Source organism: Ambystoma mexicanum, chromosome 7q, assembly GCF_040938575.1.
Source record: "Ambystoma mexicanum isolate Mex_15411 chromosome 7q, UKY_AmexF1_1, whole genome shotgun sequence".
Lineage (NCBI taxonomy): Eukaryota > Metazoa > Chordata > Amphibia > Caudata > Ambystomatidae > Ambystoma > Ambystoma mexicanum.
Window position 1 is genome coordinate 371,420,161 of NC_090941.1, and position 16,844 is coordinate 371,437,004.

The window sequence follows — 16,844 nt, forward strand, 5'->3', positions numbered from 1 at the left end:
ACTCCTACTGCTGTCGCCTGACGCTTGCGAGGAAGAGCAGAGAATCACTGAGATCATCATGTGCAAAATTCATGTTTGTGGCTTGTTTATTGACGCCGAGAGATGGCAACTGAATTGTTTCTCCTAGCTTCCTGAATCTCTACTACTTTCTCCCCATTCAAATCACACAATCAAGGGTTTCAAACATAGTGCCCTCAGGGATTCTCTGATTTTCGCCCCCGGGTTTCAGATGATTGCAATGTCTCATTTGCTCACTTAATGAAACAGATGCTGTCTGGTGTCTCCCAACTCTATGCTTCTTCTCCCTACATAATTCACATGAGTGTGAGTCTTAAACAAGCTGCTCTCAGAGATGAGCTGTTTCCTGTGCTCCTCAGCCTCCTCTTAGCTGCCAGCCAATGGCACACCTGTAATTCTCTTACTTTAAGAGATGGGCACTGAGTTGCTTATGCTGAGCCAAGAATGTCTGCTTATTTCTATCCACATGAGTCCAAAACAAGCAGGCCTCAGGAAATCTCTGCCCGCCTGCTCCTCCTCCCAAATGTCACCTGATGGCACATGGCTCATTCACCCACTTCAAAGGACAGACACTATGGGCCAATTCATGGAATATTTGCTTGGTTCAAAGTGAATTTGCACTGCTGAAAAGTGACTTTGCACTGCTGACACAAACCCTGATTCATGGAACCGTGCAAAGTGTATTTTTGCAGTGCAAATTACATGCAAAGTCAGTGCATAGTCATTTTTGCAGTACAGAATGACTTTGCCCTGACTTTGCATGGCAAAAATACACTTTGCATGGTTCCTTGAATTCGGATTTGTGTCGGCAGTGCAAAGTCACTTTTCAGCAGTGCAAATTCACTTTCAGTCGGTCAAATATTCCATGAATCGGGCCCTATAAGTAATCTCCCACCTCCTTGAACCAATGCTAAATTTCCTCCCGAAAATCATGCAAACGAATCCTGCACAAAACCTACGCTTGGTGAATATTTGCTCCTCTGTCAAGTGTCACCCCATGGCATATGTCCTTTTCACTCCCTTCAAGAGACAAACAATGAAAGGAATGGTCTATCTCTCTGGATCTCTTATACATTCCCACCACAGGTCACGTTTAGCTTGAATGTGATTGTCACACAAGCCGCCCGCTTGGCTGTGCGGCTCCTCCTGCTCCCGCTACGTGTTTTGTTCACTCACGGTTTGGTGTTCTCACTTCCCAGACTCAATGGATTGCCCTTTTGTTGTTTACCCACTTCAACTCACTGAATGTGTCACACAGCATAAACAAAACCTGCTCTAAACCTACCTGTGTCCCCAGACATTTACTTCTCAACCACGCTATCTCCACTGAAGTTTCAAACCCTTCCCTACATGTTCTAACCCCGCCGTCAACAGCTGTCTCTCTGAAACCCCCCTAATAATGAAAAGCGGCTCCATTCAGGTGTACCCCGTTATGGCCCATAAGGCACATTTCGGAAGTTTGTTGAAAGTTCGCAGTAGTTGACACAGACAAAATGGGGTTATTAGATATTGTACCGAACGTGTTTGTCCCAGTCTGCAAATAACACACTTCTAGTAAAGCAGAACATATCCCTAGCACAGAACACAATATAACGGGAAATCTAATTCATCAAAACATCACCTGTGAAACCACGTCAGATGGTTTTTCATAAAAAAAAAAAAAAACATTTTAAACAATACTAACATATCTTTGTGGCTATACTGAGTTTTTGTAAACGATACCCTCGACTAACTATTTCGCGATTAGTAAAAAGAACATTTTTTTTTTAAAAAAGCTAGATGTACGAGCATTGTTTTGCTGTACACAACAGATGCTGCTCTCAAGTACACACAATTACCAACTCTGATAGGCTACTGTGTATGCTCAAATCCTGCAAAAACATGCCGCATTTTTTCAACCCCCCGAATGGCGGTTTTGTCTCTAATATATCCGGTTTCTTTACAATCACATACAAATAACATCTTCTGTTTGCGCAGTGGCAAAGAAGTGCTTTTGAAAGATATTCCTCGTGGGGCTCGGTTGTAAAGCACTGGGCTGTGAGTTTGCCGTCATCAATGCGTTATCTGCTCCAGCCCTGGATGGACGCGAGAAATGACGCCTCTTCCTTGGCTGTCAGAGGGGAGACTCCATCATTTGCAAACCAGGACAGTTTGGTGGTAGCCGCTCTGTTCAGGCAAGATGTAATCCACTTGGATTAAATTAACGTAGGGATTTTCAGCAAAAATTGCATTAATGTACAAACTAATTCTGGGATTAGCCGAACATGAAGATGGATGTAACCTCCCGTACCCCGAGGACACCATCCTCTGCGAGGTAACGGGGAGTATTCTCCAATCACACAGCCTTGTGATAACATCTGTTCTTCTGATAATGAACATAGCACCTTCCCACGTGCTTTATACTCCTTTCACTTCTAATTTAGGAATTGTAATATTTAATGAATTAGATGGAATCTATTCGAATAGCAACCTTAAGGTCATTATCACTTCTGCGCACTGTTGAAGACTCGGAGGATATAAAAAATGAGTTATGTCAACTTCTGCTTCAACAGCACATAATTTGTGATGCCACTGAAAGTAACACATTAACTTATTGGAAGCTGATCAAAAAGCAAGCCGCATTTAGAGATGAATTCAGATGTCTGTGTGTATGTTGTAACCACATGGAGAGCATCTCATTTTCTCACAAGAATTGATTCATTGTGTGATAGCCTTTCTAAGAAATCACCAGAAGAAGGAAACCACATAAGTCTGAGGAGGTTACAATAGCTATTTTGTGAAGAGGATTTTACCGCAAAATGCAAAACATGAAGAGGCAGGAACAAATCCATAGGTCTCTAGATGGGAAGGGGAATTAGTCTAGTTAAGGAGTAGTGAAGACTAGTAGTTTAAATCGTGTTAGAGTCGTTATACATCCAAAATAGGTGCAATAGAGCTAGGGAATTGGGGCAGGAGTTTGAAACATTATTTGGTAAATATTCGTTTTGTGGGTGGGAGAGCATACCAGATCAGTCTTAAACACAGTTTATTTTATAGTTGGGAAGAGAGCACACCACTTTATTCCTTTATACATGGAGCAGAGCACGCCAAAGCATGTGTCGGCCCATCATTTTTGTAGGGGGGCTGAAAGCAGGCGAAACGCATTCTTAGTCTCACATTAACTCTATAGGGGCAGGAGGAAGCATGCAAATGTAATCTTAGATACATGTTATGTTTATAGATGGCGCAAGAGCACTCCAAAGCACTGTTAGTCATACGTTCCATTTGAAGGCAGGTAAGAGAGCGTGTCAAGCATGGGCGTAATTATAGGGGGGTAGGGGGTTTTGTCCCCCCCAACTTCTGTGGCATGCCTTGTTGTCCCCCATCTTTTGGAGGGAGGGCAGGGGGGCCACAATCATAAATTATGTAATTGGACAGCGCGAGCCTAGCTGGGGTGCCCAGCAAGGCTTGCGCTGTCTCATTACATAATGCTGAGATGCCTGGCAGATGCGCTGCAACACATCCAGGGCCGGGATGCCCTGCGTGGCTCAGTCCCTGAACCTGGCTGGCCTGACTCAAAGTCAGCAGCCAGGGTGCTCAACTGGGTGTTGCAGGAGTGTGTGGAGGGGAGGGGCAGAGGGAGGGCGAGTGAGCAACGAAATGCCATGTGTGGAATTCCACATGGTCTCATTGGCACCCACCACAGCCCCTATCTACTCTTTTGAAAAGATTAGTGGAAGATGGCATTTTAAGACACAACAAAAAAAATACAACTGCAGAATCATTCCAGATGCCGGAAACTCATCTATTAGAGCTCTGTTCAAGCCCTCTGGTGCAAAATACATGCACACTTCCTAATAATTATATGGGTTGCACTAACAGAAGTGACTTCACAGAAAAGGACATTGCAAGGTGCATCATCAGTCTATGATACATGGAGGCACCATGGAAGTGACTTTAGAATAAGTTGCCATAAATGAGCAAAGTGGCAAATAACATTGTTTTGCAAAATACCTAAATTGCGCTATTGTTATATGTGGGGCATCTCTATAGTCATTAGGCTTTTCCATCATTATACCATGATACATTAACATATTAACACATGCTTTCAGATGAATCAGAGTCACTTGCGGAGCTGCAGATAAGGCACAATGTGATTAAATGATTTGCTCAGGATCACACACTTGGTTAAATGGTGAAACTGGGATGTGGACAATTTAATTTCAATCTGTCAGAATCGTGTAGAAAAAATCTATCAGCACGTACGCATATAAGGTGCTGTGCAGAACCCAAGTTTGGAGATATATGGCATTTAGAAATTGATACCAAGTATACTTGGTCACCCACTGCACTGCATTAATGGATGGCTTCTGCCTTTGAATGAAAGGAAAAATCAAGGGAAATGCTGACATTCCAGTGAATCTGTTCTTTTCGGCCATGACTTTATAGCTCAGCTAGGTCAGGTCAATTTAGCCCAACATTTCAGGGGTCAGGGGCTGATAAAGTCTGGTCTGCTCAATGGACGTTGCATCACTGTTTCGATGTGTTATTGTATATGTACATATAAATGTTGTGTGCACACAGTGTATGTCAATGGAGGTGCTGGGTGCATTTGTGTGTGAGTGAGAGTGTATGCAAGCATATGTGTGTTGACTTTTGTGTCTGAATGAATGATAAAGAATGCATTGTTTGTATGTTCTATTGGAATTAAGTTTGTGAATGTAATGTTGTGTCACTGGGTGCATGGCAGGCTGGCTGAAGATGTGTGGGGGCCCAATCAAATTCTAAAGACACGCCACCAGTCTTATTATGAAAGTTATAACAGAGCGTTGGCAATGGAATCTTGTGGTGTAGTAGTATAGTGTTATCCCTCAGTGATTTAGGTTGTTTGACTGAGGTACAAAATCAAAGTGGAATTGACCGTAGTCATTTTCTCTGCAAATACGTTTTTACCTCGATACAAAAAATCAAACCCATGTCCCCCCAAACCGCCAGTACACCCATAAACCTCCCCACCTTACCTTTTCTTCATCCGCCGTCTCTCCTGTACCCTGCAGCGTCAGATCCATCCATCTAACGCGGGTTGGATCTAACGCTGCAGGGTTCCTTTTTCTTCTTTTTTTTGTTGGGTCCCCTGCCACAATGCTGAAGAAGCAGGGGACACCCCCGCAACTGCCGAAGCCAAAAATACCAAACATGGGGAAGCCAAAAATACCAAACATGGGGAGCTGGGGACACCCCCGCAACCCCAGCTCTTCATGTTCGGTATCTTCGGCTTCGAATTAATGGTGTTGACCGAATTCCGTTAAATCTACCATTCAACCACATTTTTTCTAACAATTTGGCCGAAACGATCCCTAAGAAAAACCATATCCCCTCCCACCACCCCAACCCTGTCCCCCCCTACATTTTCAGCAAAGTTACTCCACTGACGTCAAGGCATTCGTAGGTGGGTCCCATGTTTGTGGATGGTAAAAGAGCACACCAAAGCAGTCTTATTTTGCTGTTTATTTTATAAGCAAAGGAGAACTCATGCCCACGCATTCTTAGTCACAACTTCAGTTTATAGGTGTTGGAGAGATCACACCGAAGCAGTCTTACTTATCCATTATTTTACATGCAGAGTAGAGCTCACCAAAACCTTTTTAGATGCACACCATTAGTATAGATGGAAAGAGAACATAATATTTTCTTTGTCGGGCGTTCATTCTTATAGGCAGGGGAGAGAGCCTTCTAATGCACCTTACATGCATGAACAACATGTCACTAGGAGGGAAAACAGTACACCAAAGCATTCTTATCATTTGTACATTTTGTATGAAGAGGAGAGATCAGCCCAAAGCACTCTTAGGGCAACATCATCTTGGTAGGATGGCAGAGAGCACAATATGGCATTCCTAGTCATGTTTTATTTTTTAGGTGGCGGGCGGTGCTTGCCAAAGTATCCTTAGGCACACACTCATGTATTGGGGGAGTGGAGTGAACACCAGAACTGTTGTGTAGTCTGCTTATTGTACGACAGTCAAATTACATATCCTGCGATCACTCTCGCCCCACCGCCCATTCTCTTCATCTTCAGTCTTGCAAAATCTGTCACGGTGAGCAAGAATCATATTTTTTGGGTGGGAGAGAAACGGTTAGGCGGCCATTTCTTACTGTGCCAAGCCACGCCCTCCATGTTTGTTCTTTTTAACTTGTGGGACTTGGTACAAGCATCTCAACAGTAATGTATAGGTTCAATGTCGACATGTCTTGAACATGGTGGGGTTAATATGAGTTTTAATCAACACTAGTTTGATAAGCTAGTTCTAGTACGTAACTGGTGAATGGGTTGGAAATAAGGATTAAAGCAACGTATTGCAAAACACGTTATTTGTTCTATCATTTGGCTGAGCCAGTAATGCCAGCTTTGATACCTTGCAAAAGTACGTAGGTTAGGAAGCAATAAGGTATATTGAAATGATAATGAGACGACAATGTGCATCCTGTGAAACACCTGAAGTCACTCTCTAACTAGATGAATCTGACTTTTTCAAACCTATACGAGGCGTAAAGGTTAGTTTGTACCATCGGCCTCGTTAGAAAATATAGTTCCAACGGTTTCCCTTCTTTATTTTAATTTCATCAATTAAATTAATAATTAAGTTGCCTTTCTCCGGTTTATTCATGCCGAGGGTTCCATATTTCGTTTATTTTGTGTTCTGTAGATAACACACATTTTATTTTTCTGATTTCATTGATAAAAACATCTCAGCTGTTGGGTTAATGGCAATTAGTGGGTTTTAAATAAGTTTTTGTAGTATTTTATTTTGAAAAACACATATTAGTACCACTCATAAATGCCCAAGGATCATTTCCATTGCTCACATTGATAGTGTCAAGTGGTGAACCTGCTGTACAATGGTTCGTTATTAACCCATTGTTCAGCAACACGTTGGGTGACTGTTTCACAATATTTCCTTTACATTGACGATAATATGTTTCCCACATGTGGTGAAATGGGATGTTGTGATTTAGACAAAGAGTGGGATAATCATATGAACTGTGTTGGTTTACTGATTCCCTTGTGAATTTTGTAAAATGACGGAAATCCGACAGGTGCCGGGTGCCGAGTGCCGAGAAGGACCCTGCGCCTATTCATGGATCTAAATGCACATTTCCAGCAGACACGCAAAGGGAATCCAGCTGCACGAGGAACACCCACAACACCCACCCCCTAGCAAATCAAAACCCAAGCCATATCCCAACCTAAGCGCAAACCTCTGCGTCCATCCCTGATCCACTATCTTGCACGCCTGCAAAAATTCAATAGCCCCCTCGTAAGTCGAGGCTACAGGCCTGCCAAAGCGAGCAGCCTTCCTCTCAAGTCAATGCGGAACTCATGCTAAAACGCAAGAGCTCCCTCGTAAATCAAGGCGGCACCCCTGCAAATCTGTGGGTCCATCCCCTACACCCTAAGCATGCAATTGGAAACCTCAAGTCCAGACAACAACTAGCAGTCCCTCCCACTTCTGACACTACCCCAGGTAGCCCCCTAACAGTACAATCCCCTCCCCACACTGCCCTTATCACTGACACCCCTCCAGGCAGTACCCTCAAGTGCAGACACCATCTACCAGCACCCCTCACATCTGATACAACCCCAGCCAGTCGCCTGTCAGTACAATCCACTCCCCACACTGCCGTCAGCTCTGACGACCCCCACCAGGCAGCCCCCTCAAGTCCAGACAACATCCACCAGCCCCCTTCTCCTCTGACACAACCCCAGTCAGCCCCTCTGACAGTACACTCCCCTCCCAACACTGCCCTCACTCCTGACCCCCCAAGGAATCCCCCTCAAGTGCAGATACCACCCACCAGCCCCCTCAGCTCTGACACTACCCCAGGCAGCCCCCTCAAGTCCAGACACCACCCACCAGCACCTCTCACCTCTGAATGTACCACAGACATCCCCCTGACAGTAAACTCCGCTCCCCACACTGCCCTCACCTCTGGCACCCCCCCAGGCAGCCACCTCAAGTCCAGACAAAATCCACTAGCCCCGTTCACCTCTGACAATACCCCAGTCAGACCCCTTACAGAACACTCTCCTCGCCACAATGCCCTTACCTCCCACCGCCACCCCCCCAGGCAGCCACCTCATGTCCAGACACCACCCACCAGCCGCCCTCACCTCTGATGACTCTACCCTAGTGAGCCCCCTGACAGTATATACCACTCCCCACACTGCCCTCGCCTTAGACAGCCCCCCAAGCAGTCCCTTCAAGTGCAGACACCACCCACCTCACCCCTCACCTCTGACACTACCCCAGCCAGCCCCCTCAAGTCCAGACACCACCCACCAGCCCTCCTCATCCACAACACCACCCAGGCAGCCCCCTCAAGTCCAGACATCACCCACCAGCCCCCCTCACCCAAACACTACTGCAGCCAGCTGCCTGACAGCCCACTCCCCTCCACAAATTGCCCCTAACTCTGACACCCTCCAGACAGCCCCTTCAAGTCCAGACACCACCCACCAACCCCCCTCACCTCCAACACTACTCCAGGCAGCCCCCTCATGTCCAGACACCAGCCCCCCTCACATCCAACTCTACCCCAGGTAGCCCCCTGACAGTACACTCCCCTCCCCACACTACTCTTACCACTGACACCCCCTAGGGCAGTACCCTCAAGTCCAGACACCACCCACCAGGCCCCCTCACCTCTGACACAACTCCAGCCAGCCCCCTGTCAGTATACGCCCCTCCCCACATTGCCCTCACCTCTGACACCTGCCAGCCAGGCAGCCCCATCAAGTCCAAACAACATCCATCAGCCCCCTTCTCCTCTAACACAACCCCCGTCAGCCCCCCTGATAGTACACTCCCCTACCCACACTGCCCTCACCTCTGACCCCCCCAGGCAGCCCCCTCCCTCAAGTCCAGACACCACCCACCAGCCCCCTCACCTCCAACACTAGCAAATCTAGTGCCCTCAAGTCCAGACACCACCCAACAGCACCTCTCACCTCTGACTCTACCCCAGGCAGCCCCTTGACAGTACACCCCCAGCCCACACTGCCCTTACCACTGACACCTCCCAGGCCGTACCCTCAGGTCCAGACACCAACCACGAGGCCCCCTCGCCTCTGACACTACCCCAAGCAGCCCCCTCAAGTTCAGACACCACCCACCAGCACCTCTCACCTTTGACTCTACCCCAGGCAGCCCCTGAGAGTTCAGACAAAATCCACCAGCCCCCTTCTCCTCTGACACTACCCCGGTCAGACCCCTTACAGTACACTCCCATCCGCACACTACAATCACATCCTATGCAGCTCCCTCAAGTCCAGACACCACCCATCAGCCCCCCTCACCTCCAACACTACCCCAGGCAGCCCCCCGACAGTATATTCCCCTCTCCACACTGCCCTCACATTTGACAGCCCCCCAAGCACCCCCCTCAAGTGCAGATACCACCCACTAGCACCCCTCACCTCTGACACTACCCCAGTTAGACACCCTGATATTACACTCCCCTCCCCACACTGCCCTCACCTCTGACCCCCCAGGCATCCCCCCACATCCAGACACCATCCAGCAGCCCCCTCACCTCTGACACTATCCTAGGCAGCCCCCTCAAGTCCAGATAATACCCCCCAGCACCTCTCACCTCTGACTCTACCCCAGTCACCCCCTGACAGCACACACCCCTCCCCACAATGTCCTCACCTCTGGCATCCCCCCTGCCCCCACAGACAGCCCCCTCAAGTCCAGACAAAATCCACCAGCCAACTTCACCTCTGGCAATACTCTGGTCAGACCCCCTTATGGTACACTCCCCTCGCCACATTGCAATCACATACCACACACCCCCAGCCAGCCCCCTCAAGTCCAGAAACCACCCATCAGCCCCCCTCACCTCCAACACTACCCCAGGCAGCCCCCTGACAGTATATTCCCCTCCCCACACTGCCCTCACATTTGACAGTCCCAAGCAGCCCTCTCAAGACCAGATACCACCCACTAGCACCCCTCACCTCTGACACTACCCCAATTAGACCCCCTGACAGTACACTTCCCTCTCCACACTGCCCTCACCTATGAGCCCCATGCATCCCCCTCAGGTCCAGACACCACCCACCAGCCCCCTCACATCTGCAACTACCCTAGGCAGCCCCTCAAGTCCAGATACCACCCACTAGCACCCCTCACCTCTGACACTACCCCAATTAGACCCCCTGACAGTACACTTCCCTCTCCACACTGCCCTCACCTATGAGCCCCATGCATCCCCCTCAGGTCCAGACACCACCCACCAGCCCCCTCACATCTGCAACTACCCTAGGCAGCCCCTCAAGTCCAGATACTACCCACCAGCACCTCTCACCTCTGACTATACCCAAGTCACCCCTACAGCACACTCCCCTCCCCACAATGCCCTCACCTCTGGCACCCCCCCCAGGCAGCCCCCTCAAGTCCAGACAAAATCTACCAGCCAAATTCACCTCTGCCAATACCCCGGTCAGACCTCTTACGGTACACTCCCCTCACCACACTGCCCTCACCTCCAACCCCCCACCCCAGGCAGCCTCCTCACATCCAGACAGATCCCACCAGCCACCCTCTCCTCTGACACTACCCCAGTCAGCCCCCTGACACTATACACCCCTCCCCACACTGCCCTCGCCTTTGACAGCCACCCAAGCACCCCCTCAAGTCCAGATACCACCCACCAGCACCCCCCACCTTTGACACTACCCGAGCCAGTCCCCTAACATCCAGACACCACCCACCAGCCCTCCTCACCTCCAACACTACCCCAGGCAGCCCCCTCAATTCCAGACACCACCCCAACTTCCCTCACCTCCAACACTACTCCAGGCAGCCCCCTCAAGTCCAGACACCGCCTCCTCACCTCCGACTGTACCCCAGGTAGCCCCCTGACAGTACACTCCCCTCCCAACACTACCCTTACCACTGACAGCCCCCCAGGCAGTACCCTCAAGTCCAGACACGACTCACCATCCCCCCTCACCTCTGACACAACCCCAGCCAGCCCTCTGTCAGTACACTCCCCTCCCCACACTGGCCGGACCTCTGACACCCCCCACCAGGCAGCCCCCTCAAGTCCAGCCACCATCCACCAGCCCCCTTCTCCTCTGACATGACCCCAGTCAGCACCCCCTGAGAGTGCACTCCCCACCCCACACTGCCCTCACCGCTGACCCCCCAGTCAGCTCCCTCAAGTCCAGACACCACCCACCAGCCCCCTTCACCTCTGACACTACCCCAAGCAGCCCCCTCAATTCCAGACACCACCCACCAGCACCTCTCACCTTTGACTCTACCGCAGGTAGCCCCCCGACAGTACATCCCCCTACCCACACTACCCTCACGTCTGGCACCCCCTCAGGCAGCCCGCTCAAGTCCAGACAAAATTCACCAGCGCCCTTCACTACCTCGGTCAGACCCCTTACAGTACACTCCCTTCCACACACTGCCCTCACCTCCCATACTCCCCCCAGGCAGCCCCCTCAAGTCCAGACACCATCCATCAACCCACTCACCTCCAACACTACCCCGGGCAGCCCACTCAAGTCCAGATACCACCCACCAGCTGCCCTCACCTCTGACACTATCCCAGTCAGCCCCCTGACAGTATACACCCCTCCCCACACTGCCCTCACCTTTGACAGCCCCCCAAGCAGCCCTCTCAAATCCAGATACCACCCACCACCACCCCTGACCTCTGACACTACCCCAGCCAGCCCCCTCAAGTCCAGACACCACCCACCAGCTCCCCTCACCTCCAACACTGCCCCAGGCAGCCCCCTCAAATCCTGACACCACCTACCAGCACCCCTCACCTCCAACACTACCCCAGCCAACCCCTGACAGACCACCCCCTCCCAACACTGCCCTAACTCTGAAATCCTCCAGGCAGCTCCTTCAAGTCCAGACAACACCCACCTGCCACCCTCTACCTCTGACACTACCCCAGCCAGCCCCCTGACAGCACAATTCCGTCCCCACACATCTAACACCCATCCAGGCAGCCCTCTCATGTCCAGACACCACCTACCGCCCCCTCACCTCTGACAAGGCCCCAGTCAGCCCCCTCAAACCAGATATCACCCATCAGCCCCCCTCACCTCTGACTCTACTCCAGGTAGCCCCCTGACAGTACACTCCCCTCCCCGCACTGCCCTCACTTCTGACACCCCCCAAGCAGTACCATCAGTCCAGACATCACCCACCAATGCCCCTCCCCTCTGAAACTACCCCATCAGCCCCCTGACAGTACTCTCCCCTCCCCACACTACCCTTACCTGTGACACGCCACAGGCAGCCCCTCAATTTCAGACACCATACACCATCCACCCTCAACTCCAACACTACCCCAGCCAGCCCCCTGGCAGTAATCTCACCTCCCCACACTTCCCTCACCTCTGACACATCACTCAGGCAGCCACCTCAAGTCCAGACACCATCCACCAGCCCCCCTCACTTCTGACTCTACTCCAGGCAGCCCCCTGACAGTACATTCCCCTCCCCACACTGCCCTCACCTTTGACACCCCTCAGGCAGTCCCTTCAAGTCCAGACGCCACCAACCAGGCCCCCCTCACCCCTGACACTACCCCAGCCAGACCCCTAAAGTCCAGACACCACCCACCAGCCCTCCTCACCTCCAACACTACCCCAGGCAGCCCCCTCAAATCCAGACACCACCCACCAGCCCCCTCACCTCCGACACTACCCCAGCCATCCCCCTGACAGTACACTTCTCTCCCCACAGTGCACTCACCTCTAACATCCCCCAGGAAGCACCCTCAAGCCCAGACACCACCCACCAGCACCCCTCACCTCCGACTCTACCCCAGACAGCCCCATGACAGTATACGCCCCTAACCACACTTTCCTCACATCTGACATCCTCCAAGCAGCACCATCAAGTCCAGACACCGTACTCCATCCCCCCTCACCTCCAACACTACCCCAGCCAGTCCCCTGGCAGCACACTCCCCTCCCCACAATGCCCTCACCTCTGACACACCACTCAGGCAGCCGCCTCAGGTCCAGACGCCATTCACCAGCCCCCCTCACCTCTAACTCTACTCCAAGCAGCCCCCTGACAGTACACTACGCTCCCCACACTGCCCTCCCATCTGACCCCCACAAGCAATACCATCAAGTCCAGACACCACCCACCAACCCCCTCCCCTCTGACACTACCCCAGCCAGCCCCCTGACAGTACATTCCCCTCCCCATACTACCCTCACCTGTGACACCCCCCAGGCAGCCCCCACAAGTCCAGAAACCATAAACCATCCCACCCCACCTACAACACTACCCCAGCTATCCCCTGCCAGTACACTCCCCTGCCCAAACTGCTCTCACCTCTGACACACCCCTCAGGCAGCCACCTCAAGTCCAGACACCCGCCCCCCACTTCTGACACTACCCCATCCAGACCCCTGACAGTCAACTCCCCTCCCCACACTGCCCTCACCTTTGACATCCCTCCAAGCAGCCCCTTCACACCCAGACACATCCTACCAGACCCCATCACCTCTGACACCATCCCAGACAGCACCCTGAAGTCCAGACACCACCCACCAGCCACCCTCAACTCTGACACTACGACAGGAAGCCCCCTTAAGTCCAGACACCACCCACCAACCCCCCTCACCTTTGACGCTACCCCAGCCATATCCCTGAAAGTACACTCCCATCCCCACACTGCCCTCCCCTCTGACACCCCCAGGCCGCCCCCGCAAATCCAGACACCACATGCCAGCCCCCCTCACCTCCTACACTACCCCAGGCAGCCTCCTGCAGTCCAGAAACCACCCACCAGCCCTCTCACTTCTGACACTACACCAGCCAGCCCTTTCAAGACCAGGCACCACCCACCTATCCCCTCAACTCCAATACTACCCCAGGCAGAACCCTGATAGTCTCCAACACAACCAGTCAAATGCATGGCTGAAAGTCACCTGAACCTCTGTGGTCTGGCTCCTGCATCAAGCACCCCCCACAACATGTCCACCGCCAACATGGTCACCTTGAAGAAATGCAGATCAATCCTGCACCACTGCATCTGCTGGCATTCCTTGGCAGACCTGAATATGCAGCACCACAACCATAAAGCACTATATTGCACAAACCACACGCTGGCTACCGCATCCTTGTGTGACAAGTGAATGCAATGGAAAGTGGCATGTGCATATTGGCCATGGGTTGCTGCAAAGGCATCAAAACACAGTCACTGAATTTCTGCTGAGTGCAGAAGTAAACAGAATCAAACAATGGCCTGATCCACTACTAATGACCAGGCGCATCACAGCTTGAGCATAAGAGTCCCGGGTTGAAGGGGTGGCAAACCCACTTTCAGGTACAACAACATGACAGGCCTGTGCATGGGTGATAGGAAGGCAGCAGAGAGTGCACAACTCACTGCCACAGGAAATTTGGGCTGGCTCACAGAAAGAGCAAATATGGCACACACCAGCCTTACAGTGGGAGAGGGTGAGCAAGACATGGGAGCAGGCTTTGGGTGACAGTGCATGATGTTGGCGTGTGAGCATTACATAGGAGTTACACAGCAATGAACAATAAAACTGCAAGTTAAGTGACCAGGCCACCCATACACAGTAAGCCCACCACCCACAACCAAAGCCATAATGCCAAATACACGCTACAGCCAAAAGAGTGTGTGGACATACGCAATCACATGCATGTGCAAAGGGGACACATGCCTAATATTGGATCTTCAATCCAATCATCGTGAAAGTCTACAAACATACATGAACAGGTGGCATCAGATCCACCATCACAGTCAAACAAATAATGGCTAAACTATCCACACTTCACTGCAACTTGACATGGATTTATAGCATCTCACACATGGCAGAATCCTCATCCGCAACCACACTGATACTCTGATGCTAAACACACCATGATGCGGCACATGTAAATGCAAATGGAAACATCCAGTGCAGCCTTCGGTCATCTGATGGCCCCACCCCCACATGTCAGGCACACCTGCATCCATCCACCCGCAAAAATCACAGTAACAACATCAGACACACAGGTATGCCACAATACACATGACATGCAATGGAGAGATGCACTGTGTGAAAAGTCAACAATCAAAGGTGCAGACACACAAATTAAATGCATGAAGCGCGGAATGAAAACCGCGGAATGAAAACATATAAAACCTGTATTACATGTAAATATATACACAAAAACTGGGAATTAATGTCCAAGTATTTTAAGGGACATTATGAGAAATTAAATTAAACCTATACATAAATAACTATATGCATGAAAAACGGGGAAGGAAAGTCAGAAAAGTCTAGGGCAAAATCCCAAAATAAATAAAAGAAACCAATACCTAAAGAACTATTCACAATGGTGGTGGGCTAGTCTTATCACTGAAATCTCCCAACCTGTTGACCAGGGCTGAGTCACACGCCACATCCTACTCCAGCAGCTCAGCCTCTGTTGATTCCTGCAGGGCTTGCATGGTGGAAAGCATATGCAGTTCAGCATATCAACACCACAGCAGCTGAGATGGTCACTGGGCCCGAGACAGGAGCACATGCAATGGCAGGATGACAGGCACTCACAACGCAGTGCAGGTGGGCATCAGGCACAAGCATAGGACTTTCAGCAACAGATGGCAATGCAGAGGCATTACAAGGCAGAAGGAGACAGGCAAAAAGGCACATGGGCAGGAGAGTTTGAAAGAGCAAGGGAAATATCGAGGCTTAGTACGACCAAAATGAAATACGCCAATCACGAGTTCAGCGTTACAAGTATACTTTTTAATTAAAGTACAGATAGCTATCTAGCTCTCAAGCGCCTCGCAGTGTGTACCAGCAGACACTGTGAGGGAAGAGAGTCCTGAACATCACAAAGCATGCTTTATTTATACACTCCCGGTCACTTAATCCAGCCCTTCTCCAAACTAATAAATTACAAAAAGGGTTCATGCCCAGTTCACATGACAAATACAACAATATTGTTTTCAAGCTTAAGTAGTGTTTTTCCTACAGACAGAATACAATAGTAACAACTTTATTTAACTCGGCCATGTCGATCTTCACTTGTGTCTTGAGCTTAATGTAAGTCCAGTTTCAAGAGATGAACACAAAGGGTTTCTGCCAAAGCACACGGTTTTAGTTAGTTAGCATTCTGTTCCGTTGTTTGAATGAGGATGGAGCTGTGGGTGCAGACAACACTTAAAATGCAGTTCATTTTAGCTACAAGGTTTCTTTGCACAGAAGAAACATTCTGCTTTAGGCAGCCTCACCATGTTGACATAGTCCAAAGCTCAGCTGAGGCCGGAAAAACACATTGGGCCTTTTTTTTAAAATTGAGGTTTTTAGCGGCATGGCTACCCCCATATTGGGTACCAGGTCCGGGTTCCAGGAATAGGGACTTACTGGGACATTCCGACTCTGTAGGGCCCGGTAAATCCCTTTCGCGGGACCCAGACCCGGTACATTCCCATTTGAGCCCCCATAGGGCTCAATGGGAATGGGAAGGATGCTAACAACGTGCCCGTTAATGACGGGCCTGTTGTTTGCATCCTGGTCTGCTAGCGGGTCTGACCAGGCATTCCAGAGCGGGACCCGCAGCAGACCTCGTAGTAGGGTGGCCCGGAATGTACGGTGCCGGTCCCTTACCGGTACCTATATTCCGTGGCCGCCCTCCTCGTAATGAGGCCCGTAGTCCAGTTTGAGACAGAAATAGAAACTAATCAAAATGGCGGATGTTTCTAAAATGGTGGCTTTAGTCAATTCTATTCAGGGCATTTTAGACGCGGTTTTCTGTACAATGCAAATGTGC